General features: G+C 46.4%; 1 protein-coding gene across 3 annotated transcripts in view; it reads left to right on the forward strand.

The window, feature by feature from the left end:
- The window catches only part of PTCH1 (patched 1), a 61313-nt gene extending 58198 nt beyond the window's left edge, over nt 1-3115 (forward strand). For all 3 annotated transcript variants that reach the window (XM_080667751.1, XM_080667750.1, XM_080667752.1), the window contains one exon: nt 327-3115. The gene's annotated coding sequence lies outside the window, so the exon portion shown is untranslated. The remainder of the gene's footprint in view (nt 1-326) is intronic.
- The last annotated feature ends 5452 nt before the right edge of the window (nt 3116-8567 follow it).

The raw sequence follows: 8567 nt of genomic DNA on the forward strand, positions 1-8567 counted from the left end.
ATTGGTCTCACCCCCACCGTTAACCTGTTGAGGGTGATGCAACTAACAAAGATGCTAGCAGCTGCCCCTTCACCAATGTTTCCGTCTTGGTTCACATACCCTGCAGGTGATTTGATAGGCGCACAGCTTGGTGAATGGGCACGAAGTGAGCACACTGGCACCTGCCCCTAAATCAAGGAAAGGGTCCAGACCAGCCCCTGGAGAGCCCGCCGGCCCCACCATCCTGACTTTCCATACAGAGATTCTCTCTGCCTGTTAGTGTGCTTCGTAAATATGGACTCCTAGACCTGTTACTTCGTTTGACTTCCTTTTTTATTCTTTCGAAGGGTGAGTAAAACCTGAAGCAAAGAGGCCAAAGATCGGAATCCCAGCCCCGCACCTGCAAGGAGCGCGCTGCTCGGAGCTGGGAAGACGCCCTGCACCGGGGTTGCAGTTCGCTATTACTGTAACTGGCTGTATTATTTTGTGAAATATTTCTTTAAATATTTAAGAGGTGTACACATCTGTAAATACGAAGGAATGATGTAAAGGCGTGCGGTCTGGCGCTTTCCACTCCGGGCCCAGGGTGGGCGGTGGGGCGGCTGCAGCAAGGCCCGCCCTGTTTGTACATTGGTCTCAGTGCCCCAACCAAGCTTAACTTAGTCTTAAATTTCAGCATATCTTGCTGCTGCTTAAATATTGTATAATTTACCTGTATAATTCTATGCAAATATTGCTTATATAATAGGATTATTTTGTAAAGGTTTCTGTTTAAAATATTTTAAATTTGCATATCACAACCCTGTGGTAGTATGAAATGTTACTGTTAACTTTCAAACACGCTATGCGTGATAATTTTGTTATTGTTTAATGAGCAGATATGAAGAAAGCACGTTAAACCCGGTGGCTTCTAGGTGTAGTTGGACGTGGCCCTCCTGTTGGCTGCGTGTGAACGTGTGTGTGGTTTCCCAATGTACTGTACTGTGATTGTTGTTTCTTGTTTTTCTTTCACTGTCTGTAACCTTTAGTGGGCTCTGCCCTGGTCAGGCTGGAAGAGCATTGCCTAGTGCTTGGGGGCTAGTCTGGCCCAAAACATCGCCTTATGCTTTTGTCAGACTCACTTCATGTCCAAGGCACCTCTTAAGATCATTGCTGCCATCCAGGCACCCAGCTCGTGCCTCAGAGGGGAGAAGTTCCTTCACACGGATCTTTGTGGTGGACGTTGGGACCTCAGGGCCTAGAGCTAACCTCTGTTCATCTTCATTATTGTTCAACAGCTAGAGAGCATGCCTCGTGCTGAGCCTCAGCTGGGCATGAGCATGTTGCGCAGCCTTCCTTGTATCTCTTGTGACCAGTACACACACACAAAAAATCTAAGAGTGGATTAAAAATGTTTTGGAGATAATGACCCTGCTATCAGGTAGAAAAACCTGTCTATTCTGAGCCCACAATAAACCTAGAGGGGATGTTTTGAGTCCCTGCCATTTAAATTCTCTTTCTCCCTAAATTGCACAGTTGGTTGGGGCTTTCTGGGTCTGTTTGCATCTTTAAAAATAAATAGTGAGCATTCAGTAAGGCGACACGGGGTCGGAAGTTTGGTAGGATTTAGAAGGATCCTTCTCAATGTGTTTATGTTAACGTGATGGTGCACACTTCCTAAGTTATTTTTTTCTCACCATTATTAGTGTTCTTTCAATGTGACATTTATTGACAAGCAGGAAGATGCTCGGTGCACACACTCCACTGAGGAATGGGTATGGAGGCAGATTTCTCAACCAGGCATTATTTGTAAAGATTTGCTTCTGTATCGATTCTCTCTTGCGCGGAGGCTTGGTCTTCCTCAGCTCTTAGCCAGAGACCAGCATGCCGGGGAAGCACTTGGCACCTAGACTAAGCTACTCTAGGAGTGCACAACTGGCAGCTCCCTCCTGTTGTGCCCTCCTGTTTTACATGGAAAATCTTCCTCGAAAGGCAACGGCCCCCTGCAGTACCCAGCAGTGCAGTGACCTCAGACCCTAAATGCATGACTGTAAGATGGTAATTGGAAGCCACCTGTGAGCCCCAGGTGTATGTTAATATGCCAGGGGCCCGCCGGCCCCCCTGCTACTGTTTGGTGCCTCCCTTAGCCACACTGTCTACCTAACACCCAGCTCTGCTCGGAAAATGTATGCGTCCTGCATTCAGGAGAGAGGATGCAAGTTCTGAGGTCTGCTTCCCTCTGGCTCGTGGCGTGCCCTCGCTCCTTTCCTGAGCCCAACTTGTGTGGTGCCTGACAGCTTGTCCAGCCCTTGCTTTCTGCTCAGCGTGGAACTTTCTCCAATAGTCACATTGGCAAAGGGAGAACACAGGGCTGGCAGGCAACTAGAATTTCTCTCTCTCCCTTTTTAAAATAGTTTTATTTTGTCTGTCTTGTTTGTTCATTTGGATGTTTTAATTTTTTAAAAGAAATCTTTGCTGATATTTATAATTTTGTATCATAAGAATGTTTTCCTACAGTATTTGTCATGCCAGTTTATAACAAAATGCAGGGATTTTTATTTCTATTGGAAACACTATTACAGCTATGTTTTACTTTGGAACAGAATTTTTATTTGTATAGAGTGCTTACTAATGTTAAATAGTTCAGAGTATATAACATTTTCATTAAGGTCTCATAGTCGGTTTTAGTGTAAGGAGTTTAAAGGAAATAAATATTCAAACTGGGTCTCATTGCCTGCCAATTTTGGTGGAAATGGGTTTGTGTCATTTCAATTACAAAGATAAAAGTATGCCATATAATTTATTTATATGAAAATTTATTTTTGTAGTGTACATAGTAGTCATCAAGTCTTTGACAGAAGTATATTTTTAAAGAATTTATATGTGATGAATCCATAATGTCTAAACTTTGCTGAGACATGAGTGGGGCACACTTCATTGTAAAGTACAGCAAGAAAGAAAATGTTTAACAGTGTTAAGAGATGGAGATCGAGTGAGTATTCATGCAATTATGAAATGTGTATTAGTTACCATTTGTGACCTAGTGTGGTTCTCATTTTAAACCTTGGAAGGCAAAAATGTACAAACTCTCTAAATGTTAATGTTCAAACACTGATAGAAATTCTAACATGAATAAAAAATAATATAACTTGTTGGTATGTCTTCGTGTATCGAATGTTCTTTAAGTAAAATATCCTTTGAAGGCAGTGAGTGTGTCAGACCATCGGGAACGTGGTGGTTTCGTCTATCGAGCCTCCGTTTGTGCTCTATTTCATGGAGGTATTATTGATACAAAGGAGTTCTTTGCATCTGTTTCCTGAGACCAAGAAAGTTCCTAAATTACCATTCAAAGTGGTCCATTCTGTCATCTCTTTAACATTCTTACTTTTTATGTAATACCTAATAACTAGAGGGAATCTTTATAAAGACAGATTCAATGATTATTAAAATAAGTGAAGGTGTCATACTTATTATTTATGGTATGATTGTACCTTATCTGCAGTCCTGGAGAAAAGTCAGGCCAGAGCACCCCGTTTGAGGGCTGGAAGCGTGTGCTGAGAGGTCAGCCCCCTGAGCCCACAGCCTGCCTCCTGCTTTTGTCAAGACTTATCAGAAGACAGATACTCATTCACGTGCATGTTGTCTGTGGCTACAATGACATTTGAGTAGTTGAGACGATATAGCCTACAAAGTCTAGGATATTTACTAACTGGCCCTTAAAGAGTTTGCCAATCCATTTTATGACAAGATTATCATAAGCAGATGATGCTCAAGCATTATGAGGTCCGTAGTGAGGCAGCATTGGCCCACCTTGGAAGCTGGCTAGAAAAGCAGGATCTTCAGGGCTGCCCCAGACCAACTGAATCCAAATTCCAGGAATGTGCTTTCATGAGCTGTCTTGGTGGTTCCGATGCACCAGCAGAGGTGATCCCTAAATTCCTTCCAGTAGATTATGGCCATGATTCTATCATCTGATTCAGGCTACACAGCCAATGCAGGCTAGACCTGGAATGAATGCAGGCTAGACCTGGAGCCAGTGCGGGCTAGACCTGGAGCCAGTACCGGCTAGACCTGGAGCCAGTGCGGGCTAGACCTGGAAACATGGGGATTCTGACTCCTCTCTGGTCTTTCCACAGAAACACATGCTCATTGGAGTCCAGAGAGATGAATTCCCTATTTTATGCTCTGCCGCCACTGTGGGCAGGACCTCAGTGGAGTGGGGGTACTGCTGACCTAACAGGCAGGGGACGGAGGTCTGCGGCAGGCCAGACCCTCTTCAGTTGACCCAGTCTGACTTGAAACCTTGGAACCTCTGTGTCCTCACCTTTGTGTGTCCCTCACCGACTTCTGGAGGTTGACAACAATGGTGGTTGTGATGAGTCTGGACCAGAGGGAACATTAGAGTCCAATGAGAACAACCTATGTGGCTCAATCACAAACTCTGAGTCTCTTAAGAGCCCCCACCTCTAAGGTGACAGGAGCCTGAGAGGTACTATGGGAAGGTTTTGTCCTTAACAAGCCCCTTGAGGCATTTGAGGTTTACAGTAAACTGACCAAGGAGTGAAATGTTCAGGTAATACAATGTCCGCATCAATGGACACTTTAGTGAAAAAGGAAATTATTAAGCAGGTTTTCTGCCTTATAACCTCATCTTCCTGCCTCCTCCTGAAAGAGCCAGCAATCTGTTTCTAAGCCCTTCAGTAGTGAAGTTCGTACTCAGTGCTCACCTGGTTCATGCAAAAGTCTGGAGGAAACTGCACTCCCTGAAACTGAACATAGGAAATATTGATTGTATTCACTGGAATTCAAATTCAGAGGCACTTTCTTTTAAATGTGCTTTATTCCACCAAAATGACCATTCATTGCCATCTAATCATCCTATATAATCAAGAGCTAATATGCAAATGGTCCTCCCGCCCTCACGCCAGGGCCGCGGGACCTGAGGCCAGGCTGGGGGACCTGAGGTCGCACCCCCGTCCCGGCGCCAGGCGCGCCAGGCTGGGCGACCTGAGGCTGCACCGAGGGACCTGAGGCCACGCCCCCAACCTGGCGCTAGGACGGGGGACCTGAGGCCGCACCCCCCACCTGGCAAGTCTTGATGGGGGACCTGAGGCCACATCCCCCACCCCAGCACTGGAGCCAGGGGACCTGAGGCTGCACCCCCTGCCTGGTGGGGCTTGAGGGGGGAGGGGCCGGCCGGGTCTGGATCTCACGCGATTTTGAGGCATACGCGGGTGGGCGGACACTTGACTTTGGGTCCCGTGGCGCGCCCAGACTCTGACAGGAGGGAGATTTTCATATACATTTTACTAATTTTCTTTCATCTCTGACCTTCTATTAAAGGGCAAAGAGCAATATTAAAATATTTCCTCTAATTAATTCCCTTTTAATGTGTATGAATTTCATGCACCAGGCCACTAGTATTCTTCATAAATTACATGTACCTAAGTTACATGTAAGTTAGCTTAGTTCTCATGTTGGCTTAGGGAGACATTTTTAATCAGATCTGTGTCCCCAAATCCACCATATTTATTCAGGACTTGGGTAAACATAAGGCCCCATTTTTTTTGGCACAGTGGACATATTTAACAGCTCCAGGAATGCTGCATGCTGCTCAGTCTCGGGCAGCAGCCACGTTGATGTAAAAGCAGGTGTTTCATTTTTGGTAACTGGCAACTGACCTCCCAAAAGGAAACGTGGAGATGACCTATTAATCATCTAGAAAGAGTATTTGCCAACTTTTAATTACTTTTCGTGAAGGCTGCACCTAATGAGAACACGCCTCACACATGAATCTATTTCATTGTTCACTTTGTTGTGATGGAGGCATGCTGGACGCCATCTCCAGCACAGGCCCTGCCGGGAAGTTACAGCCTCAGCCCGGGATGCTGAGGGCATGGTCTGCTGCCTCCTCCATAGGGATTCCCTTTCGTGAGACTGAGGGGACGGGGCCTTTCAGCTGAGATGCTGTGAAAGATGCTGTTAACTTCCAAGGTCTGGGTGATGGCTGTCTACCCAACTTGTAGAGAGCATTTGCCCTTCCAGCAGTGCCACCCAAAAGCAGCAACCACACAGTTAGCTGACCCCTTTCCATGCCTTTTTCCTGGAGTGTTCTCCTCATCCCTCTGCTTCCCATCCACAGGCCTGGAGGCTGAGAGTACAGGAGTGTGAGCTGTAAGCCACCAGCAAGGCAGAAACTAGTCAGATCATAGCTCACACTAACGCAAGCCCAGGAAACACACATCAACAGCACCATTTGTACCCAATGGACAACAGCTTGACTTCTCCCAGAGAGGGACGGCAGGAGGTGGATAAGAACCTGTTTTACTTTTATAAAGAAAATAATCATGTAGATGGAGGAGAAATTGATGAGCAAGTTCTGGCTGGTAAGTTATTATATAATAATGAGGATTGCTGCATTAAGCCCAAGTCAAGATGCCAAAGAAAAATCTTGGTAATTACCAAGTTCAATCAGCAGCAGCGGTAGGTAGACTCCTGTTGAGAGCCCGTTTTGCAGCAAGAGAAGCAAGATGAGGCAGGACCAGAAGAGCAGGATGCTCTCTGCTATGCATGGAGAGAGAGAACAGCTACCCACCAGGGGGGCCACGGTCAGGTGTCCAGAATGTGAGGCCGACACTGGAGAAGACGAAGTACCACCCAGCCCAGGAAAAGCCATTAAAATGATGAAGATAGACAAAGAAAAACCAGAGTGGAATGAAGTGCCAAGAGACAGTCAAAGATCTTCTCCTTCAAAACATCCTCGGGCTGCCGAAGCCGTTGCCAACCCATAATACTTGAGTATTGTGTCTGCTGAAGTGTCAATCAGCACACCTGGATCTTCTATCAATGGATGTTTTTCTCTTTTCCTATACAGCTCGCACCTCACATGGAATTATGGAAGGTTATCACAAAACATTGGAGTTTGTCGTGAATCCTGGGAGCTGAATGAGACCTTTGCCATTTTGTATCCAATAAATCTGTAGAAGTGATGCAACATGCCTAACATTAGCCAACACCTCAGTAGTCAAGTTGGTTTAGAACCTGGATCAGTCCAGTCTGATGTTCCTATTCTCTCTTATTGCCTACATTCCTCCCACCCCGTTTGTTTCACATGTTAACTTCCAAGGTCTGGGTGATGGCTGTCTACACAGCTACTGTAGCTAAAGAGTTTCTGGGCCTCTCAGCCACCACCTATACATACATGACCGTGTGCATACAGACCAAAGGCTAAGAGCTTTTAGCAATTAGCAAGTCCCTGAATTATGCTTCTGATTACACTTAAATTCCAAAAGCTAATTGGTTAAAATGTTCCTTCTTAATTAGAAGCAATTAATATGTGAAACTAGGTTTGCATTTCACAAGAGAGTTTGCATTTCATGATCGAAATCTCATAGTTCATTCAGTAATGGTCTCTAATGGCATGTAATCATGAAGCCCACACAATCAAGGTGAGATTTTCAAAGTGTGAGTAAGGGAGGGTGCCTGGATTTATGAACTATTCTTCCCCTGCCGAGGGCATGGCCTGCATCCGCCTGGGACTGCGAAACACACATGCACGCACGTGCTTGCCCAAACACACCCAGGGCGCAAGAGGTCCTGACCTGTCAACTTTGACCCCTTCTGAACTTACTTCTCTCTTCTCTCATTCTCTCGAGGCTTGTCCTCTCTGAGAGCACTCTCTCAGCACCGAGGCCAGTCGAGGTCCACCCAAAATGCAGGTTCTCATGCTGGAGCCCCACCCTGGGAAGCCACGGTATCGGTTAAAAAGCAAACCTAACTGGTTTTTGTGCAATACGTGTCAGGCCATGCAGAGGCCATCTCACCAATCAAACCCAATACACATGATCTCAACAGAGATGCGAAATGAGGAGGAAAGAGTGCTAGAAGGCAGGAGGCAGCAGAAAAGACAGGAAGAGGAGGGGCAGGGCAGGAAGGAAAAGAATGAAGCAGCAGAGAAATCCAGAATGACACAGGTGAATGAAGAAAGAGAGAGGAAAAGGAAAAACCTGAGCGAGAAGAAGGGGCCCGCAGAGTTGAGGCCATGAGGGGAACTCCTCACCGCACACCAGTCATTTCCCGGGGATGGCGGTTTTCTAAGCCAAAGTGGGAGGCGGATTGTAAAGGAAGGGCGCCCTGCTTTCTCACTGCCTGGCCATCGTGGTGGCTGCTCTCAGCCGGGGGCCGTCTCGCACCAGAGGCAGGAAGATGGTGGCCACAAAGAAGACAAGAAGTCCCAGGAGTTGGTCACTCTAGACTCAACTTGCTACGAAAAGTGGAAGTACGTGCTGGGGTATGAGCAGGCAGTGAAAATGATCCAGCAAAGCAAAACTGGTCATCCTGGCCAACAACCGCCCCTACTTGAGGAAATCTAAAACAGAGTCCTATGCTTGGTGCCCATCACTACGCTGGCAAGGATATTGAATTGGGCACAGCGTATGGAAAAGACTACCGAGCATGCACCCTGGCTGCCGTTGAGGCAGGTGGTTCTGGTATCACTAGAAACATGCCAGGACAGACCGGCAAAGAGCAAATCATGCAAGACTCTTCAATAAAACTGGCCGACTTGCCCTGGCCCTGTGGTTCAATTGGTTGAAGTGCTGTCCTGAGCA

The sequence above is a fragment of the Plecotus auritus genome, assembly GCF_963455305.1.
Source record: "Plecotus auritus genome assembly, chromosome: 5".
NCBI classification, from domain to species: domain Eukaryota; kingdom Metazoa; phylum Chordata; class Mammalia; order Chiroptera; family Vespertilionidae; genus Plecotus; species Plecotus auritus.